The 23,581-nt window shown below is 44.3% G+C and overlaps 1 protein-coding gene across 3 annotated transcripts in view; it reads right to left on the bottom strand.

The window, feature by feature from the left end:
* PRKG1 (protein kinase cGMP-dependent 1) overlaps positions 1-23,581 on the bottom strand; it is a 384,521-nt gene that overhangs the window by 208,688 nt on the left and 152,252 nt on the right. The gene's annotated exons all lie outside the window — the stretch shown is intronic.

The following is a 23,581-nucleotide window of genomic DNA, read 5'->3' on the forward strand; positions in this document are numbered from 1 at the left end:
GTGAGGAAGGGTCAAAATTAAAATCCCAGGGTGGGTGGAAAGAAAGGACCAACATGGGAGGTTGGACGTGACCCATCTTTTAAATAACAGAGGGCTTGAAAAGCAAGATTTGATAAACAAGAGCCAGGAGAAGAGAAGGAAGAGGGGACAGACATGAGGGGGCCACAGGGTTATTCCCACAAAAAAAAAAAAAAAAAAAAAAAAAGGTGGGGAAAAAGAGCAAAGGTTTCAAATCTTAGCAGCCACTAAAAAAACCTCCCCTGACACCCCAAACTGGGAAACAGTTTCAGAGAACTGAAACACAGACTCATTTAGGTTAGAAAAGATGATTATTTATCCAGCTGAAAATGGCTGTTTGGTAAATATTATGACCTAAAAGTTACCTGGGCTGTGGGAGTGTAAAATGGCAGCAGTGTTTTCTGTGATAGAGAAGCAGAGTTGGGGGGAATTCAAATATCTTCAAGCAAGTTAATTTTTATGACTATTTCTATAAATGTCTGATTAATTTCTTCATATTAAGTATTAACATAACAAGAAGAACAAAAATAGGTGTTTATCTCAAGAATGAGCAATATCAACCTTTAGTGGGGCCTCCCACACTTCAGAGATTCCTAAATCATTTTGGAGAATGTCATTTTTTGTTTAATAGACCGGAGTTCCAGCAGCTTCTTCTGCAAAAAGCTCTGCTGGATAAAGCTCTATAACAAAAACCTGCAAAGGAAATTACTTTACCTGACTTTTGGCTCATGGGTTCCAAAGAAAGATGGGCAATTCTGAGCAGGAATGCACAGATGGGATCACATTATTCCCAAGTGTTGGGGAGCACAAGAAACACATTGCTGATGAAATTAAAATACTTGTTTTAAAAGTAAAGAGAAGATTTCCCAGCACAATAATGCAGGTATTAGCAAGATTAGATAAAACAATGCTCTGTGGTTAGGCAATTAATGTGCTCTTTAATTACAATTTATTATCCTGGAGAAAGCCTCCCATTCCCCTGCTGTGTAACTGAGCAATCTGGAACATTAAACACCTCACCATAAGATGCCCAGACCATGAGAAAAATTCACCTCTTATGGAATTAAAAGTTCAAGGGACTGCTGTAGGATTTTTCCCATTTTCTTTTCCTACCTGGCAGCCTGTACAGTGCAGTTTTCCATGGAGCAAACAAATTGTTCTGCTGTATCAAGCAGATAAAGGAACCAAATGGAATACAACACAATATTGATCAATTAATGGAGATACATCTGCAGCTTGCCTTGGCATCTCCATCAGACAAACACTAAATAATGCAAGAGATGCTTCTCTCCAGGCAGGAGAATCAGAAAATGCTGCATTTCAGTCCAAATATTGAGCATTATTGAATTCAACATTATATTTAATTTACAGCTTGAGCTGATTTTGGGGAGCGTTAGTTGGCATACAAACAATGCACTTTTTTGTCAGCTGTAAGAAGCTATTCCATAACAATGGGCAATGTGTATGATTTTTCAAACAGAGCACAAAATAAAAATCTCAGTGCCTTCAGTTCCCCAGTTCCAAGGGCTCCAGCCATTCCCTTTCCAGGATGAACATGAGAAGGTGACCAGAGTTAAGGGTCAATAAAAGAAATCGATGCCTCCACAAGCCATCAGCCTGTCCTCAACAGAAATAGCTCCAAAAATCCCTTTAACCATGCAGAACTCAAAATATTTTGGGTTCTGCAGGCCCCCAAGTCTCAGTGCTTTGGTTCTTTATCCTTGGACACTTCCAGGGATTCAGGGGCATCCACAGCTGCTCTGGGCACCTGTGCCAGAGCCTCACCTCACCCTGTTGCTTTGCAGGATTTCTGGGAGGTTCACTAAAACTTCATGAAATTAAGCTTTTCTTAGTAAAAACCGGCCCTAGGAGTTGTAGCTGAGCGATGCTTGGGGATATTCCATGAAATGCAAGAGGGAACAGCTTCCCTTGCTGCCCTGGTCCCCAGCACACAGCCCTTGGGCCTCTCAGCCAGAGCCTGGCTTTCCCAAATGAAACCCTGCCTGCTAATTACATTGTAGTCGCCAATTTAATTGCGGAGCAATTAAAGTTTTAATTGCTAAGTGGCTGCCTGACTTCAGAGCCGGTCCGATGGAGATGTGCTAAGGCTGGTGTTTGTTTGGGAACACAAACCGATGATAATGGTCCCCGTTACTCATGAATTATTCACGGATAATTCACGGGGTTGTGCCCCGGGCACTGGGAATCCTCCCCTCGGTGCCTGTGGAGTGTTACACTTCACCATGAGGAATATTCCCAATATTGAAACTAAAGCCAGGATTTAGGGGATATTTTTTGGTCACAGGCCTTCTTAAAATAGTGGAAGGTGTCCCTGGCCATGGCAGGGGGTGGAACAGGAGGAGCTTTGAGGTCCCTTCCAACCCAAATCATCCTGGGATTCTGGACTGAGAACAAAAAACAGGCTGACACTGAATAAAATAGGCTTAAAACAGGCTGATACTGAATTTCCTCTTCTGTGGTTCAAATGATCCGTGTTTAACTTGGCATTCTGGGAAGTTATTCAGGAATTTACAGACCCTGGCACAGCTTCTCCATCCTCAGAAGTGTCCAAGGCCAGGTTTTGGATCACCCTGAGATAGTGCACCCTGCTGTACCTCTGTCCCAGTTTCAGGAATCATGGAAATAGTTCCTGGAAAATCATCTGTACATGGAAAATCATAGAATGGTTTGGAAGGGACCTTAAAGCCCATCCAGTGCCACCCCTGCCATGGGCAGGGGCACCTTCCACTGTGCCAGGGTGATCCAAAACCTGGCCTTGGACACTTCCAGGGATGGGGAACCTGTGCTCTGGCAAATTCCTGAATAACTTCCCAGAATGCCAAGTTAAACACGGATCATTTGAACCACAGAAGAGGAAAAAGATGAATGAAGCATGCAAGAACAAAGCAGGATTAATTCTGTCCCCCACAACACTACCAGCAAAGCACAGAGGTTTGGTTTCCTTGGGGACATTGGGGGTTTTGTCACTCTGTGTCCACCCAATTAAACTTGAAATAACTGGCTTGAAATTAAACTTGAAATCTCTGCCTGAACTGCATCCATGTCCGTTCAATGAATGGAAGGATGAAGTAAATTGCACTCATGTGACTCTCTCAATCAGGAGGATCATTTTTTTCTCCCCAGTAATTAAATGGTCGTTTTCTCTTTCCAGGCACAGAAGAAAACAGATTAAGTTGACCCGAGGAACTTGCCAGCCTGTGTGTAATTTATATAATAGACTAAATTTTTGCAATGCATTATCAGCTCTCCTTTTTTCTTCCCAGCACAGGAGAAAGGGCACTCGCTGCTTCAAGCCAAAACCTTCCATGACTCCCAAATCCAAATAAATCTGAATTCTAAAGATACAAGAATATCCAAGAGGGTATGTGAGAATCCCAAGTGGATATTGCTGTACAAAAAGAATGTTTCTCCTGTTGTCCAGAAAAGGCTCTAACTGCAGGAATGAGCCAGGGACATTCCTACCTTGTATTTTTCCATACCCAGAGACACCTGGAAGACCTAATTCCTTATTTTCAGTTCTCTGTCCCAGTAGTGCCTTTGGAACATGGATAAGAGCAATGGTATATTTTAGTATAATTCACATTCCTGGGCCCTCTTCAAGTCCTGGACCCTCAGGAAATTAAAAAAAAAAGGCTGGTTCACCCATGAAGGCACTAATTATTCATCACATTGCTATGCCAGGTTGAAAAATACAAGCACTGCTAGTGAAAAATGAGGAATGTAAAAAAGCAGGGTTCAGCAAGAGCTCATGTATTCCTAAGATATAAATTTCATCCCACAACTCCAAAAATGCCAGGAGGGGTGGGAGGAGGATTCCCTCAATTCAGTGCAGCATTCATGAATGACTATTCAATATTTGATTTCATCTGTGCCTGTTTCACACTTGGACTGCAGCTTGGTTTGTTGGATGCTATTCAAGCTCTGCTCTGAAAACTGAGGAATGATTGTTTGCAGAAAGTTTTCTTTAGGAAATATCACTCTGGATCTGCAGATTTGCCTGAACAAGGCTGAATATATTGCAAAAATGGCACTTGAGACAAAGCACAAGTTGCCCTTACAGTGACAAGCCCCTGTGAGAAATACAAGCCCTGACAAGTTTCTCCTTTACCCAAATTCAGGAAAGTTCTTACAGAATAACTACACTATCAGTGAGGAAAAAAAAATTAAATAATGCGTATTTTGCCAAATTTCAAGTTGTTTTCCCACTGCAAATACTTGAGAGAGTGCTTTGAGTATGGAGAAAATAGCATTTTCCTCAGATGTCTCTCTGGGAAAAGCCAAATAAATTCTAATGGCATTTTCTAGACTAATTTGGATTCAAGCTCCTGCAGCAGCAGTTTAAAGCTCAATCTTTTAGAGCTGTGCAAATGAAGAGGAACTGAACAGGGGCAGCTGGGCAGTCTGGAGACCAATGACCCTGCAGAGCCTCATCCATATCCCATTCCCAAAGACCCTCCAGTGAGCTTTACCCTTGCTGGATAAACCCCAAGAGGAAGGGAAATGGAGCCAGACCTGAATTCTGACTCTCAAACCTCCAGCTGTAAGTGGGGACAAGCTCCAAGTCCCTTCAGCAAATGCATTTGGAGTTGAAAAAACTGATTTTAGCTCCTCTCCAACCCTCTGGGGGAGGCAGTCCCAGTGCGATGGAACTGGGGCAGTCACTGGGACAGCCTCCCTATAAACAGACCCTGGAAATCCTCTTTTTTTTGGGGGGGGTGGGAGGATTTCCAGTGCCAAAGTTTATTTAGGAGAACCTGACAGCAGCACCAACCCAAAAGCAGAAAGTATTTACCAAGCTGGCCCCACCTCCCTGGCAGGGATCTGCTACCAAAAAAATGACATCCTAAAACTGCTTTTGAACACCGGCTTTTAAGAAATCGTTCAGAAACTGAGCTTGAAGCCATGAATCAACGTGTATCGTGTCTGCAGCCTGGAGCTGTGACTTCAGTAACACCTCTTGGATTTAAATCAGGGTACACTCCAGAGAAAGGATTACTGGAGATAAGAGCACAGCTCCATCCCAGTTTCCACCCCGGCTGCAGGAGCGTTTTGAAAAGCAGGAGTGGAAAGAAAGGAGGTGATTGCCGAAATGTGTAACAGCAGCCTGGGGGCAGAGAGGGGCTGGGAGAACTGAGAGCAGCTGAAAAAAGGTTAAAGGAACTTCCCCTGGGTTTTAAAGATAGGGACTGAAAGGCAGATGAGAGGAAGGCACAGAGAGCTGAGAGCCAGAGCATGGCAGCCTGTGGAGATCTCAGTCACTGGGGTTGGAAAAAACCCTCCAGGATCCTCCAATCCAAGCTGTGCCTGATCCTCACCCCACCAAACTGCCAACATCCCCCTTGGAAGGAGAAGTGGAGAGAGCCTAATGAATTATCCCAAAAAAAACCACTCTGCCTGCACAGGGATGGGCACTTCCAACTTCATCCTCCTGTGACCCACACAAGAAAACTCTGCAGCCAAAGCAAAATAAATGGCTTTTTTTCCCTCTCTGGGAGAATAGAAAACTAGTTTGGATTTTTTTTCTATTAAGATAATGATGATGATGATGATGACTGTTTTTTGTTGCAGGTGTGTTGTAGTTGAGATGGAGACAATACAAAGCAACACACTCTATTTTCAGAAGGCTTCAAACTGGTTTTATTCTAGCATGCATGCTTTTTCTACATTCTTGCAAAGCTCATAAATTTGCACTCTACTCATTGGTCTCAAAGTGCTCATTGGAACAGGCAGTTGCAGGTTTCTCTTATTTATCCTTCCTTCTTTCTTGGATTCTATGTCAATGACCTTGGTAGGAAATTCTTTCAGAGGTAAAACATGGATCCTCTTATCAAGCTTTTCTCTGGCTCACAGAAGTTGTTGTAAAACCTCTTCCACATAGGAGGACTGGACCCACTCCCAAGGGGAGATGCACATCCTCAAAAACCATATCAAACATCCAAAACTATACCCACAGACATATATTTAACCTGCTTTTCCAAGATCTTTCCAACTGTAACACAGATCCCTGCTCAGGGTTATGGAGAGGTGAGCTCCAGAGCTCCAGCACAACCTTGGTTCTTGTGGGACTCACAGATATTTTATCTGATGTAAGATCTCCTTCAGCACCAAGGCACAGAGAAAACAGCCTTAAGCTGCCCCAAGGAAGGTTTAAATTGGATTTTGGGAAGTATTTCTTCACAGGAAGGGGCCGCTGGAAGAGGTGGAATCAGCATCCCTGGAACTGAGATGTGCCACCCCAGAACGAGCACTGATCCCACACTCAGCCCCTCAGCTGGACAGCTCCCAGAAAATGAACAGCTCTGCCTGATTCATCCATCAGGAGGCTGAAAAAAAAGGAGGGAAAGAGAAGTCTGGGATCCTTAGAGAAAGGAACAGAACGTGTGGTTAGCTCAGTTGGATTTTTGAGGAACTCAAGGAGTTAAGCTTGAACTCAAGAAGATCTGCAGAGTGGGAGATGTTGGAGTTTATCCTCACACACTCTCCCTTATCCAGTCCTTCTGAAGCCCAGATGTGAACAAAAAGTGACTAGAGAGAAGGGATGAGTTTCATATTTCCCCTGGATAAAATATTGAAAAGCTCAAATACCCTTCAGAGCACGCCTGTCTAATTTGCCTCACTCTTACCTGGATAAATAACAAGTTTCAATCTCAAAAGCAAACAAACCCAAATGCAAACTGCTTTTTTCCCCCAAGCATTCTGTGGAAGGACACAGCCTGCCCTGCTGAGCTGCAGTGTTTGGCCCAAATTTTGGTTCAGCACCTCTTAACCTGGAATCACAGCTCCAATTCCAGGAGTGCAAACTGACCCTTTTTTGGTACTCAAAGCCTTTTGTGAGCAAAACTCTGATTTGTTTCATTTTCACAGCCCTTCTAAGACACTTGGTTAAAATAATCCCCCTTAAAACACTGAGATGTTCCCAGTGGAATACTCTCTGAGAAAAGACATTTTGCTTCCCTGCCCCAAACGGCTCTTAGATCCTGCCATCCAAATTTATTTCCTAGCTGCAAACCTCCTCCCTTGCTTTTCAGAGCTCTCATTTTCATTTCTTGGCTTTTCAGAATAGTTTGGAAGCATTTCAGCATGAGAGAAAACAGCCTCAAGCTGCCCCAAGGAAGGTTTAAATTGGATTTTGGGTAGTATTTATTCACAGGAAGGGTGGTCAGGCATTGGAAGGGGTTGCTGGAAGAGGTGGAATCAGCATCCTTGGAAGTGTTGGAAAGCTGTGTGGATGTGGCATTTGGGGACATGGATTCGAGGTGCTTTGGCAGTGCTGAGTTAATGGACTCAATCTTGGAGGGTTTTTCCAACCTTAATGATTCTATGTCAAAATGTTAACCAAAAAAAAAAAAAATCACTACCAAAAACAAAAGTTGTAGCTATAAAGAAATAAAACAGAGGAATTGAGGAGTCTGTTTAAATTTATCCTTCAATCAAACTGAAAATCACTTTTGATATGTGACTGATAAGTGATACTGGGACATGCAGCCACTGCAGTCTCATATCAAAGATAACAGACCAAACCCAGAGGCTGAGATCCCTAAAAACAACACAAATTCATTCCCTTCTTTCCCTTTTTACTCAGGAGAATCTTGCACTTGAAAGGCAGCAATAAAAGAACAAATATATTTAAAAACCCTGAGACAGCCACTTCCTAGAGAAGCTGTAACTCACAGGAATAAAAAATTAATATTGATAAAAATTTACACACCCATAATATTTGACACTGTTCTGCAGGTGCACAATCCACACATCAATCTGCCTGGAACAAATCCCAGTGCCAAACACTGACAGCTCTGCAAGGAAATCCTACAAAAACTCCTCACCCCAGAGGGTTTGAGAGGAGCTAAAATCAGTTTGTTCAACTCCAAATGCATTTGCTGAAGGGACTTGGAGCTTGTCCTCACTCACAGCTGGAGGTTTGAGAGTCAGAATTCAGGTCTGGCTCCATTTCCCTTCCTCTTGGGGTTTCTCCAGCAAGGGTAAAGCTCACTGGAGGGTTTTTGGGAATGGGATATGGATGAGGCTCTGCAGGGTCATTGGTCTCCAGGCTGCCCAGCTGCCCCTGTTCAGTTCCTCTTCATTTGCACAGCTCTAAAAGATTGAGCTTTAAACTGCTGCTGCAGGAGCTTGAAACCAAGTAAGCCTGGGAAATGCCATCAGAATTTATGTGGCTTTTCCCAGGGAAAAGGAAAAATGCTATTTTCTCCATACTCAAAGCACATCACAGTAATTGTGTGGGGTTGGGGGGGTTTATTTAGCCCAAATGCTCCAATGCCATTGTGAGAAATGCGTATTTTATGATTGGCTTTTCGCAAATATTCAAATGAATATTACATGTGTTGTGTTAGAAAGTGATGCTGTATTAATTCTCTTAAGTACTGTGTTAAATATAGTTTTAGGTTATAACAAAATGTTAAAACAGAAACTATGCTATGTAGGATACTTTTTTAAAGAAATTACTCAGACTGAGATAGCAGCCACGGGACACCTGAATCTTTCAGAGAGAAAGAATTTATTGCCCCATTATCAGGAGAAACGAACTTCTTCCCTCCTCAAAGGCACTGTCAGGATTCAGAGGAAGAAGCTGGCACTGCCCAGACAGAATCCTGGGTTTGAATGGAATTTATGCATCATGGATGAGGTGTATGAATATGCAACAGGCTGTTGCTTTTAAGGGTTAATCCTTTGTTAACGTGGGGCCTTTTTCGGGGAAAAAGGTACTTGGACCATCCCTAGCTCTTTATTCTTATTGTCTCATGTTGTCCTAATTCAAATTGTCCAAATTATTATTACTCTAATTGTATTACTATTTTTATAACCATTTTACTACTATTAAACTTTTAAAATTTTAAAAACGAGTGATTGGCGTTTTTCACAGCCATAACACTTTTTAAAGCCACTGCAGCCTTAGTGATGTTGCACATGCTCACAACTCCTTCCTGTGGTAAATAATGTGAGGAGATGGCTAAATCCATCTGAGGGAACACCTGGGATCAGGATTTATTTGGTCCTTCCAGCCCCCAGGGTTTGACCAAAGAGCCAAACAGCTCTGAGTGACTGCAAGTCCACATTTCCTATTCCAGGTCTCACGTTCTCACAGCACAGCTCCTCTCTCCCCTATTTCCCACATTTTCCTGGTAAATAAACCTGGGGTGAGGCTGAAGGGGCTGGGCAGGCAGAGCTCTCACTGGAGTGCCTCGGATGCAGCAGGAGAAGATCTCCACTAAATCAATATTCTCACCTGACACCTGCAATGAGCTCAGCTCTGTGTTACACAGAAGCAGCAGCACTTTGGTGCTTTCACTCCTCGTCCAGGCACGAGGCGTTTGGAATTGCTGGTCAATAAAAAGCTTGGCAGGTTTCTGACAGCAAAGTGTTCCTGACAGAACAGGTGCTGCAGAATTTCACTCTGCTTTTTCTCCCCTGAAGGCAGGAAGGGAAGGATTTCTTGAGAAAACAAATCCTTTTGCATTTAACAAAAATAATTCTGCTCTGCTCAGATTCCCAACCACCTTCACAGCACAGTGAAAAACTCTATTTAAGCTTCTCCACTGGGAAAGAAAGGTGCAGGCAGGGCCTTCAGGAGCTGCTCCCCTTCCCATTTTATCCTGCAGCCTCCCAGGGAGATGAATGCTGTGATTTCCTTATTTCACCCCAATATTTAGTCCACTTTACACCTAACTCTGATTTAAGACCTTCAAAGCATCCTGTGGGAAAAGGAAGGACAGTTCAGAGCTGTTTCCTTCTAGGAAGAGATGGCAAAATAACATCAGTGGCTCAACCCGAATTTTATTAAAAATGCCAAGTGGATCATAAAGCATCCAGAACAACCAAGAAGAGAATCAGGAATATGAGAAAAGTGTCAGCAGCAAAAAAACTTGGGACTCCCTGGAGACCCTCACATGCCTGGAGGGTTCAGGCTCCACCATAACATGGAAACAATGAGACCTATGAAATAATGATTTCACTGCTTTAAAAGATTCTGCTCCTTTATTGCCCCAATTCCATCTCTGCTGGTCTCAAAAATGACTCTTTGTGGTTTCTCCCAGATCTTTTCAAGGGCTGCTTCCTTCCACAGAACTCCAAAATCCAGAGTTCACTGGGAAATAAGGAAAGGATGGGAGACAGGTTGGATTAAACAGAATTGTTCTGCCTTGCCTCTGCTAAAATATGGAGCTGAGTTTCCCTGGAGGGCACGTAGGGATAACCTCACTGCAGACAGCAGAGAAAGGGAATGGTGGAAGGGGTTGGGAAAACATTGAGAATCAATAATTTGGAAAAAAATACTTGTCCTATGAACAGTAGGAGGTTATTTGATTCAAAGAATAAAAAACAGGTAGAAGGGGAGAGAAACAAAATATCTAAAATCAAGTCTTGATTCTGAGAGAAAGAGAAAAGTGGAATTTATGATCCAAGGGCTGTTTGTTCTGATAGTCAAATGCCCTGAGCTGAGAATCAGGGTGGCAGCTCTGAAGCAAGAAACCAGGGCTTAAACCACACTAAAAATCAGAGAATCCCAGGATGGTTTGGGTGGAAGAGCCCTTAAAAACCATCTCATTCCTGCCTCAGGCAGGGCAGCTGTGAGCACACAAAAATCCTCCTTCAAATCTTGATTTCACCAGAGTTGCTTTTCATTTCTGCTTTTCTCTGGATAACCCAGCACTGCTGACCCCACAGCAGTGAGTAAAACACACCCCAGCAAAGCCTGCCCTGTGCTGGCAGGGATGGAGCAGCTCAGGAGGCAGCTGAGCACTTCTGAAGCACAAAGAGAATTCAAAAAAGAAACCCTGGTACAGGGGAACTGGCATTTTGGGGAATAGATATCCCCAGGAATGGAAATCAGCATAGCAGGAGCCCTTTGGTTTGTTCAAACACAAGGCAAAGGGCTGTGAACAAGTCTGGACCCATTTTATACAATCTTGGAAAATGCAGGTAGGAACCTGCATTTAAATAAATATATTTAATAAAGAAATAATTAAGATATTATTATTATTATTATTATTATTATTATTATTATTATTATTATTATTATTATTATTATTATTTAATTTTATTTATAAAATTATTTATAATTCTAAAAATAAAGAAATAAAATTCTTTATAAATTATTAAATTTATATTTAATAAATTATAAATTAAATAAATTAAAATTATATATTTATAATGTATACATTTTATACATTATATAAATCTATATATAATTAAGTTTATTATTGATAATGAATAATAAATTAAATGTATAATGTTAATAAATAAAATTATTTTAATAAATTCAATAATTTTAATAAATAAGATTATTTATTTTTACAAAGTTTGCTGGGTGATCACTGCCTGAGCAAGAAACTCCTTGGAAGTAAGAACAAGCTCTCATTCCAAATCTAAGGTGACAAATGGGCAAATGACAAGATTAGAAACACTTTGTGATATAAAAGAACGTGATTTCTCTGTCAAATGTGTTTGAAGTCTCCTCTGAAAACACAACAAATTGAGTTTTAATTACTTTTGCATACATCAAGTCTGCACTGAACTTTGAAGTAGCAAAGCTTCACTTCACTCTCTGCTGCTGCAATTTGCACCACTCCAGGTTAATGCAATGTCTGCTCCCTACAATGTGAAATGCATTCTCTTATGAGCTGCTACTTCATGTTTGCAAATCAGCACGTTGGCTGGGCTCAGAAAATGTGATTTATTACTGTCTGGGACATGAGAGAGCAGCAGGAAGCAGCTTCTGATGATGGAGGGAATACGGAGTGACAAGTCCCATTTGCTCCTGAGCTCTGTCACTGTGGAAAAGGGGGGGAATATCTGATATTGCTCTCTCTGGGAGTGCAGAAAACAAAGCACCCAGATCTGATCATATGCCTGCAAACAATTTCTCAGCTCACAGGCAGTGGCTTCGTGTGACAAGGTGCCCTGAAGAGACTTTTCCTCAGCAGGCCAGGAAGTTCTGGTAATCCTGGAACAGCAAAAGTCCAAGGGACAAAGATTAAAGCCAAACTTATCAAGTACCAGTGCCCTGGCCAACAAAATCAGGGTAGGAGTTTAGAGTTTGGATGGGAAACAGGTCTGGCTTGTTTGGAATTATTTTCCCATAGCAAACACTTGTTTTTATGCCACAGCCCAGGGCTGGAACACTCCTTTCTCCTCCATTCCCACACTGGCTGCTTGCTCACAGCACCTGAGAAGCTGAATCCCAAAATCACACAATCCAACACAGTCCTGCATTGGAAGGGACCTTAAATCCCATCCAGTGTCACCCCTGCCATGGCAGGGACACCTTCCACTGTCCCAGGCTGCTCCAGCCTGGCCTTGGGCACTGCCAGGGATCCAGGGGCAGCCCCAGCTGCTCTGGGCACCCTGTGCCAGGGCCTGCCCACCCTGCCAGGGAACAATTCCTCATTCCCAATGTCCCATCCAGCCCTGCCCTCTGGCACTGGGAGCCATTCCCTGTGTCCTGTCCCTCCATCCCTTGTCCCCAGTCCCTCTCCAGCTCTCCTGGAGCCCCTTTAGGCCCTGCAAGGAGCTCTGAGCTCTCCCTGGAGCCTTCTCCTCTCCAGGTGAGCTTCTCCTCTCCCTGGACCTTCTCATCCCCAGCTCTCCCAGCCTTTCCCCATAGGAGAGCTGCTCCATCATTCCTGTCCCATTCCTGTCCCATTCCTGTCCCATTCCTGCCCAGCAGGGATTTGTCCCCAGCATGGATGCAAACACTCACACATAAACTTTTTTTATTCCTTTCCTTACTAAACTTTTCACAGTTTCCACCACCCATTTTTTTAGAAGGCATGAGAAGAGGAAGGAGAGGAAGAGGAGGGCTCAGAGAGTGCTTTGGGTGTGAAAATCAGGAGAGCTGCATGAACTGATCCCTAATTAATCTCTACCAAACCCATCAGGGCTGCAGGGCCTGGGTGAATGCACACAAGTGTGTGCATCCCTGTTCACAGGAGAGAGAAGGCTGGAATTGCAGAAGGGAACAACGCTTCAGGAGAAACATCCACAAAAGAGCTGGAAAGGTTATGGATGAGACCTTCTGAAAAGAAACACAGAACCACCCTCAAAGCTCATCTGCTTTGTTTTCTTTTCTCTGTGAGTGCAGAGGGAGATGAGAGGAGGAGGACATCAAGCCAAAGAGGGTCCCAACACTGAACTGTCACATGGATTTCTCCTCTGAGGGAGGTGATTTACTCCCTTTAATTGTATTTTCAAGAACCAACTCTTTCCCAAGAGGACATATTAACTTCTTTTCCATTGTGCTGTTTACATAAAGCATTTTTTTTTCTACTCCAAGTGACTGCCTTTCTTCTACAACCTGGAATGGCCCTGACATTTCTGCAGGTTTTTAATATCAAGCACATAATATTCTATTGAACCCTAAAGGACAGTGAAACTGTGCCTTGCACAGCACTGCAGAGCCATAAATTCAGATGATGATTACAGGTGCTTTGTATTTGTCATCAAAAAGGTGCAAAGTCTCTCAAAGAGAAACCCTGTGAGGATACTCCAAACTCAGCCATGGGAGAAAGCTGTCCTCCCCAAAAATCAATTCATCATGCTCTGGATGAGCAAACCCCTTTCCAAGTGATGGTCTCATGATTGAATATCATCACCTCCCCAACATGATTTACCCCTGGAGATGGAAAATGAAAAACAGCACTATTGTAGTTGATGAGTTGTTGTTCCATCCTTATGCTTCAGCCTTGGCAAATTTGACTGTAAATGTGAGGAATTTTGAAAGAATTCGAGAACGGGACTTCTGAGGTGTTTTAGATGATGGGATTTGTTTTACTTATCTTCTACACAGGCAGGAAGGGTGAGTTCAGCTCACATCTTCACCACATGGTTCAGAAGGTCACAGAACTCCTAGTTACAAGACCTTTTAAGGATTTATTGACCAATAAAAACACTGCCAACAAGGATATTTAAGTTTTTGATCCAATCCTTAAATATTTCCTTTTACAGACTCATTCTACAATGTAAGCTTTCTTAGCCAATCATGTTATGACACACAAACCTACAGTACTGAATTCTAAACTTCTTGCTTACCCTTGTAATTACTTTTAATTTTTCTGTATCTTAAACTCTAAAACTCTAAACTTTCATGTTCCCAGCTTAACATGTTTCTGCTTTAAACTACGAATCCACATTCTTGTTTCTACCACCTAAGTTTGGGAGCCTTTTCCAAGGTCTCAGATCAAATCCTGTGTTTAATTCTAAGCTTTGGCTTACAGACCCAAAGTTCTGAGAGCTCCTTGCATGTCGGATTCCAACAGCAAAAAGCCCCAAATGAAGTTGAGAATTTTTGCTGGGTTAAACAGGTTATAACCAAGAGTAACCAGGCAGAAACCCTCCTGCCCCAGGGAGGGAGCCCCCAGGCTCTGTGGGCAACCTGCAGCACACGGAGATGGAGCCTGAATGGGCAGAGGTGCATCACACATTTCCCAATTCCCACAAGCAAAGCAGGACAGTGACTCCATGCCCTGAGCAGGATAAGGGTCTGGGTGGCTCCTGCTCCCACGTTCTGGCTGTCACTAAGGACAGGCTCAGTGCCACAGGAGCTGCAGGGAGGGAGCTCCTTGTGCTGCCAGCTGAAAAGGCCAGGTCTGAATCGAGCCAGCCACGTCCTGCTGAGCCATTAACGAGGAGACAGAGCTGGCTGACAGCACAAACCTGCTCTCAGCTGCTCCTCCAGCCTCCCTCAGTCCCCTCTGACCTTCCCCACAGCCACCACAGGGAAATGTGTGGCACCAGCGCCTCAGGGAATGAGGGATTTGCAGCTGATAAATAAGGTTTTTTATCCACCTGCCTGACTGCCACTTGTCAGGGGACCTGACTGTGCCAGGAGCTACCTGGGGATCTACCTGAGCTTGGAGCAGCTCTCCCAAGGATGCTGCCTGCCCCTGCCCACCTGCTGCTGAGGAAGAGGACATCACCAAGGCTGAAGGCTGGTTCATTATTCCTCAGCAGATAATCCATCCTATGGAATATCCGGATGTCCAGAGTCACCGAGATAACCCTTGGGGGGCTCGGAAATCCTGGAATGTTGCCAGCAGTGTCTGGTGGCTTGATTTCGATCCTTCTAAGGAAGTGACACCTGTCTGAGGACGTGAGAGTCACTTGGGAGTGAGTGGTGCAAGAAAGACATATTTATAGGGTGAAATATAGATTTTAGGGTTTTTGGTACAAGAGGGTTATGGAGACAAGATGGAGGGATCAGGGCGTGTCTCGTCCTTCTTCTTTCTTCTTCTTGTCATCCATTTTCTGTGGTGATGTTGGCACTTGGGGATTAGTTTATGGCGAAGGTGCACTTGCTAATATGGGTGAAAGGTATTGAGAAATAAAAGTAAATATGATGTACGTAGATTTTAGTATAAAAAGACACGACCGCCCCGTGGGTAGTCAGAGTGCCCTTGGCTGCCTTGCAAGTCAGATCTCTGTTGGGCAGAAAGAAAACTTTGTAGATAAGAAATAATAAACAATCTGAAGATCGAAAAACTGAAGAGTCCAGACTCGTCCTTTGAAACACGTGCCACCCAAGAACCACCCTACGAGTGTCTGGGCAGAGACAGCCAAACCAGACAGATCAGGTTTAAGGAAAGGATCATCTGGAGAATGCTCTAACGGGGCACAGGTCCCATAAACCTCTGGTGTCCCACAGGGAGGATGTGTTCATTGTGTTGCTCAGCAGGCACTTTGCCAATGGCAAAAAGCACCAGGATTCTTCTCTCATCCCTCATAGTCAGCAAAAAATGGCTGTGACAACAGATACAAAATGTACCCAAGGTCTGGGATTAAGCACCAAAGATTTAGGCCCGGCCTATCCATAAAACAAGCTGCTTTCTTGTATTAACTACCCACTTCCACTAGGAGGAAAGAAAAAATCCCATCCAACAGGCACTTTAGGAACTCAAAAGCACAACCTCATATATCTTCACAATTAAAGAAATGGAAGATAGTCCTTCCTGTCAGCAGTTTGACAGCATGCCTGCTGGATTTAGATTTCGGTTTGGAGAGGAAACATTACTTTGGATACCTTGAGATGACAAGAGTCAAATAGAAAATAAAAACAGCACGAGAAAAATAAAGTATAGACACGTGTATGGATGGTCCAGCTAAACCATGCCCCAGGAGGAAAAGGTCATGCAAACCTCAAACACAGCCAGAAATGCCAGTCTGAGCAGGCTGGTGTGTAAAATACCACAGAATGCAAGGTGGGAGAAAGGGATCCATCAAATCCCAAGGGCTCCAGAAGGCAGAGATGAGTGACTGCCAGAGCTGCTGTGTCCGGGGAACCCAGCAATTTATTCCTGTGGGGAATGTCACAAGGCAGGATCTGCAGGATCTGCCAGGTCCCTGGCCCATGGAATCCTGGAGCTGCCCCAGAAACCCTGGAGCTCAGCCAGCAGGGACCCAGCACTGCCAGCAATCCATCCATTATCCATCCATCCATCCATCCATCCATCCATCCATCCATCCATCCATCATCCATCATCCATCATCCATCCATCCATCATCCATCCATCCATCCATCCATCATCCATCATCATCCATCCATCCATCATCCATCCATCCATCCATCATCCATCCATCCATCCATCCATCCATCCATCCATCATCCATCCATCCATCCATCCATCATCCATCCATCCATCCATCCATCCATCCATCATCCATCCATCCATCCATCATCCATCCATCATCATCCATCCATCCATCCATCCATCCATCCATCCATCATCCATCCATCCATCCATCCATCCATCCATCCATCCATCCATCCATCATCCATCCATCCATCCATCCATCCATCCATCCATCATCCATCCATCCATCATCCATCCATCCATCCATCCATCCATCCATCCATCCATCCATCCATCATCCATCCATCATCCATCCATCATCCATCCATCCATCCATCCATCCATCCATTATCCATCCATCCATCCATCCATCCTCCATCCATCCATCCATCCATCCATCCATCCATCCATCATCCATCCATCCATCCATCCATCCATCCATCCATCCATCATCCATCCATCCATCCCTCATCCATCCATCCATCCATCCATCCATCCATCCCTCATCCATCCATCCATCATCCATCCATCATCCATCCATCCATCCATCATCCATCCATCATCCATCCATCCATCCATCCATCCATCCATCCATCCATCATCCATCCATCCATCCATCCATCCATCATCCATCCATCCATCCATCCATCCATCATCCATCATCCATCCATCCATCCATCATCCATCCATCATCCATCCATCATCCATCCATCCATCCATCCATCATCCATCCATCCATCCCTCATCCATCCATCCATCCATCCATCCATCCATCCATCCCTCATCCATCCATCCATCATCCATCCATCATCCATCCATCCATCATCCATCCATCCATCCATCCATCCATCCATCCATCCATCCATCATCCATCCATCCATCCATCCCTCATCCATCCATCCATCATCCATCCATCCATCCATCATCCATCCATCCATCATCCATCCATCCATCCATCATCCATCCATCCATCCATCATCCATCATCCATCCATCATCCATCCATCATCCATCCATCCATCCATCATCCATCCATCCATCCATCCATCATCCATCATCCATCCTCCATCCATCATCCATCCATCATCCATCCATCATCCATCCATCCATCCATCCATCCCTCCATCCATCCATCCATCCATCCATCCATCCATCCATCCATTCATCCCCCATCCATCCATCCATCCATCCATCCATCCATCCATCCATCCATCCATCCATCCATCCATCCCACTGATCCCCCAAATGGTGCTGGAAAGGTTGATTATCACAAAGGAGGAGGCAAACGGCTGCAGACAAGTAAGTGGGCACAACAACTTCACCATAATTCCCCTCTTTACCTGAAAATCCTTTCCCCATTCCACATCCCCAGTTCCAGGTTCTTCTTTCAAGGCTTAAAAACCATGAAAGGCAAAAATCTGAAGGGTTCACTATAGGCTTACCCAAATTAAATGTCATTGTTTACATTTTCCTCATTTTCCTTAGTTGGATAATTGTGTTTCTGGGCAATTTGGGAAACAGGAATGTTGTGAAATAAAGTCTTAATTTGCTTAATTTGATGGACCTGTCCCATCCCTATTTCCCAGCAAGGAGGAAAGGCCTCTCCTTGGATTCTGGTGGCTCCGTTGTTCCCACAACTGCAATTCCCTTTGTACAATTAAATCCATTAAAAGCCACACATGGATATATCCAATTCCCTTAATTTCCACTTCAGGGAAGAACAGGCAAGAGCTGTGAGAGCAAAAGGCTGAGCAAGTAGATGTCTGGAAGGTTTTATTACAATAGTAAGTTTGCATTAAAATTTGAAACCTGGAAGATTTTGGTACAAGTGGCCATATTTGCTCTTTTCCAGAAAGAAGTCATGGAAGATTTACTGCTCCAACTCCATGGACTCTTATCTCCCCCACACACACTGACAGGAGCAGAATTAGGAAGTAATTGAAACTCCATTGCAGAACAAGAGCTACGAACTCCTGATCAGCATCAGCAACATCAACCCCATTGAGGGGGGAAATAAATATTTCCACAGCAGCAAGCACAGATTGTTTTACCTCTCTTGATCGTGGAGCTGCTCAGCCAAGATTTGTTAACATCAATGCATTCCAAGGAGCCCAATTTCATCCCAGACCACCCTGACTTTTCTATATTTTATTTTTCTATCTTTTATTTGTGTTGAGCACATAACTCCAAGGACACAGATGGGTTATGGAATCAAGGTCACTGTTACACTTCTAATTTATGACTTAAAATGGCAAAGGAGGGCTGACAATTTCCCTACATTTAGGAACCAATTAGGAGCAATTTATTGCAGATCATTTCTGAGGATTGCCACGAAGCTGCTGGCAGGGGGGGAGCACATTAACTCACTATTTACACACTGTTTACTCACAGTTTGTCCCTGCATTTCCTCTCTACAAGCAGCTCTTCAGAGCACCTGAATTTGTCGGAACAACACTGCAGAGTTGTAACCTACCATTGATTTTTACTTAACCCATTTCCTACTGGAATTGTTGCATTGGAAAACAAACCTGGCATTTTCTCCCCAGGTTTTTGGGTTCATTTATCAACCTGGCTCATCCCAGAGATTTAAGCCATGTATTGGACATATATCCCCTAAATCTGACCATAATTTTGAGGGGTTTGGGTCATTTCTGGCCTGGTTCATCCCGGAGATTTAAGCCATGGATTGGACATACAACCCCTAAATCTATCCATAATTTTGGAGACATCACAGCTTTTGGACACCAAAAATTCCAAAAGGACCAATTTGATTCAGTTCATGGAAGCTGAGGAGCCACTGGAACCCAAATCCCACATTCAGGAGGGGCAGATCCACATGGAAAGGGGGTGATGGAGCTGCTCAGGCCAAGCAGGAGCAGGCCCTGTCCAGCCCCACTGAGGATATTCTCCCTCAGGCTATGGGAAAGGGTGGAAAGCTGCAGATGGAAGCAGCAAGTCCCAGAGGGCTGGGACTGCTTGGACAGAGAGGTTTGGAAAGAGAAATTTAAGAGCTGGATGGACCTGTTGGATCTTTCCCAGGCCACCTCTCCCACCCTGATGGGTGTGCTGGTGCAGGACTGTCCTGCTGGCAAGTCACAGCACCTGCATCCCAACCATAACCAACCTGAAATGTGGAATTTTGGGTCCAGCTGGGACACAGGGATTCTGGATTTCAGCTTTGACCAGAAGCAGCACCAGGGCAGAGAAGATTTTTCCTGCAGGTGAGGCCACCCAGAGCCCAAAGCCAGGGATTTGTGTTTGACTTGAGAACTTTACCAGCACTCTGCTAACAGTTTGTTGTCCCAGTTTAATTGAGCATGAGCACTTAACATTTACTTTTCCCAGGCAATTGAGCAGGGAAAACTCAGTCCCTCATCCACACAAACTCAACAGATCCCAGTACAACCAGCCAGCCACAGTTTAATGGGAACAGCTACAAATGTGGCACTGCCATCCCAGCAGCTGGGAAGCACAGGGAGTTCCTTGCCCAGAAGCATAAGAGAGGACACAGCGGAGCCCCCACAGCAGGTGACACAGAGAAATTTGGGAATGTTGGGAAGGAATCCTTCCCTGGCAGGATGGGGAGGTTGCTCAGAAGCTGTGGCTGCTCCTGGATCCCTGGAAGTATCCAAGGCCAGGTTGGATGGGGCTTGGAGCAGCCTGGGACAGTGGAAGATGCAGCACTGTTGGAACCCTGGTTGCTGAGAATTTCAGACTTTCTGTGCTGACAAACAGTGACCCCCAAGAGAACACTGCATTTGACCTGAGGCCGTGGAAACGGCTTCCAAAATTGATTTATAGAATTCAGTTCTATCTGAATGAGTGGTAGAATTCAATTCTTGCCATAATCTGGGATTGTGTGTGATATCACATGGTGGGAAACTTAGACTTCAAGATTTTAGAATCTAGTAATATGTATAAACAAGATGGAGGTTTTAGGGCAGAGGCTGGTCCTTCCTCTTTACCTTCTTCTTCACCTTCTTCTCCATGGGTTTGGGTGGTTTTGTGTAATTGGATAAAAAAGTCCACATTGTGGGCCATGAGTAGTTGGTTATTGAGTTAAAAGTAAAAATAATTCAGGTGTCATTTCTTAATTAAACAGTTTATCCTTAAAAAGCCTTGTAAAGAAAGAAATACAACTCAATTTTTTTAGTTTGTTAGAGTGGAGTGCTGTAGAACTCACAGTTTGTGAGACTGTAATATAGATAAGAACTAATAAAGTTCTGAGTCTGAGTCCAAACAAGAAACACCATCTCACACATTTAATCCCGACCCTAACAAAAAAAAAAAAAAGTTAAAACTCAACACAGCAGCTTCCACTCAAGACAAACTTTGGGAGAAATTCAGCCAGAGGAATGGATTTGAGAGCTTGGGACCCATTCTGAGGCCTCAGGCACAGCCCTTGCTCGTGGTGTGATGGGTCTAATCACACCCAGCTCTCACTTTAAAGGCTACCAGTGCCAAATTCTTTGCCTCCCAGAGCCAAGCTCTTTGGATAATCAATGAGGAACCAGGATAACCAAGTTTTTTGACTCATGGAGCCTATTTGGAGCAGAGAGAAATTACAGCAACGAAAAAAAGAGCACATGGCCACAGAGGGAGCTGTTTTTCCAGCCTGCCCTCCACCACTCAGAGGTTAATGCAGCACTCTCCAAGCCCTGCTCAGAGCTGGAACGTGGCTGTTCAGGCACACTCCAATTTGCCATGATTCTCCTGGCACTTAGAGAGTCACTGATCCCCCAGCTAATCCTGCACCACAGCCCTGCAGGACAGGAAACAAGCTGATAGTGGTGGGTGAAAATCAAAGCTGAATTTGTGCAGTTTGAGGGGGCTCCTGGTTAAAAGCTTCTCCTAAGGAAAGGATCCTGACAGGCTTTGCACTTCCCTATCCAGGGAACAGCAGGAAAAAAGGAAGTTTAAGCTGCAGGGTGATCTCTGCTGTCTGGGAGCATTTATACACAGGGGCTGCTGAGACAGGAAATATGAGGAGATTTGGGCCCTGAGGAGGGGAAAAAGGGCCAGGGACAGAGTTTGGAGTAGGGTTTGGGTTTGAACCCTGCCCAGTGCCAGCACTAAACTACCACTGGCACAGAGCTGTGGCTGCATTTGAGCCCTTCTTTCCCTGTGCCTTCCTCTGCTGCCCACACAATGACAGTGCCTCATTTTTCCAAGGGAATCACCATTCAGGTGATTCCAAAAGACCTCCAAGAACATCACATTCTTGACTGAACACCACCACATCAAATAAACCACAGCACAAAGTGGTATGAGGAGCTGCAGGTGTACTGAGCTTTTCCTCTGGGTTTTCCTTCCCCACTTTTATGGAGCTGTAATTCCCACCACAGTCACAAGGATGGGAACTGTGTGTCTGAGACAGACTTGAACCTCTGTCACAGCACCAAGTGAGAAAGGGTGGGAGTGGGATTTGCAAAATAGCTGCTCTGCCAAATTCAGACTCAGAAAATATCACCACAAGGAACAATTTTGATGATTGAGCCTGAAAGGCAGGAGTTGTCCTAGAAGGAGAACCCATGCAAGTATGAGGGCCAATAGGAGACACAAGTTTCACACAGAGCAACTCCCAAACCCCAAGAGCTCTGCCTGCTCCAGCTGATGACAAATCACAAATTAAGGAGAAAAGCAGGGAGTTCCATTCCTACCAAACACTAATTCTATGCAATAGCTCTCCTTGACAGAAAAAAAAAGGAAGTAAAAACCAAGGCAGGGTGGTTGTGAAGTGATGCAATCAATCCACATCTAAGTGGCACATTAACAACCACAATTACCAGTTCATCTTTCCCAATTTGTGTGTGCAGATTCCTAAAAGTCAGAGCTGGAGCTGCACACATTCTTTAAAGGAGAGGGAAATTAGGAAATCCTCTGTAGGCAGCCCTTCACTGGGGGTTGGTTTTGCACTATTATTGATGAAACACAAATTCCTGAGCTGTCACATTTCGTTATTTTGCTGGTTTTCCATTGCCAGGACTCCTGCTGGGCTTGCCAGTAGGAGGCTCAGGAAGAACTAAAGTGAGCAAGAGCTGCCTTGGCAGCAATGAGGAGCCAGGGGCAGCAGCCTCCAACAGTTCCAGGTTTCACTGATGCTCTAAAACCCCACAGACATCTCCAGATCTTTTGGGACAAGCCCCAGGATGCTTTTCAGTGCAGCAAACCAGCTCAGAGAAAAAGGAGGGTTAAGGGGATGGAGTGGTTTGGGATGGAAGGGACCTCAAAGCCCATCAACTACAATAATGCTGGTTTTAATTTTCCATCTCCAGGGGTAAAATCATGTTGGGGAGGTGCCACCACCACCCCTGCCATGGGCAGGGACACCTTCCACTGTCCCAGGCTGCTCCAAACCCTGTCCAACCTGGCCTTGGACACTTCCAGGGATCCAGAGGCAGCCACAGCTTGTGTGGAAAACTTGCTGATACTACTTTGAAGCAGTTCTGAAAGCTGAGGGAATATTTTGTCTTGTCTTGATTCTCTGTTCCCCTTAACCCTCCTTTTCCTTTTGCTGGCAGGCAGCACCAACCTTCAGAGCCTGGGCTGGTTTTCCCTGGCAAACCCTACCTCTGTTTGCCAATCAAGTGTGTTTTAGCCAACACCACAGCTAAATGATGGTTTTTGCTTTTGTTGCTTTCCCATTTGGAGAATTTTCCAAAGCCCCATTTGGAGACGCTGCCAGCTCTGTAAATATTGTGTGTGCAGAGCATATGTTGCAATAAATACCAGGATATACATTAAAGGAGAGCACACATTAATGTGTGCTTTGTTATTCTGCTGCCTGAGGTGGAATTTCATCTCCTGCAATGCCAAAATTTCATCCTCCATCCCCAGCTGTGAAAGGTTTTGCCATCTTAGAGCTCCAAAGGACCACTGCAGATCACCCCAGATTGTTTCCCAGCTAAGCTATTTGACCTGAATTTCTTCCAAAATATGATTAAAACAGAGAAGTTTTAATTTTAA

The sequence above is a fragment of the Agelaius phoeniceus genome, chromosome 9, assembly GCF_051311805.1.
Source record: "Agelaius phoeniceus isolate bAgePho1 chromosome 9, bAgePho1.hap1, whole genome shotgun sequence".
Classification (NCBI taxonomy): Eukaryota; Metazoa; Chordata; class Aves; order Passeriformes; family Icteridae; genus Agelaius; species Agelaius phoeniceus.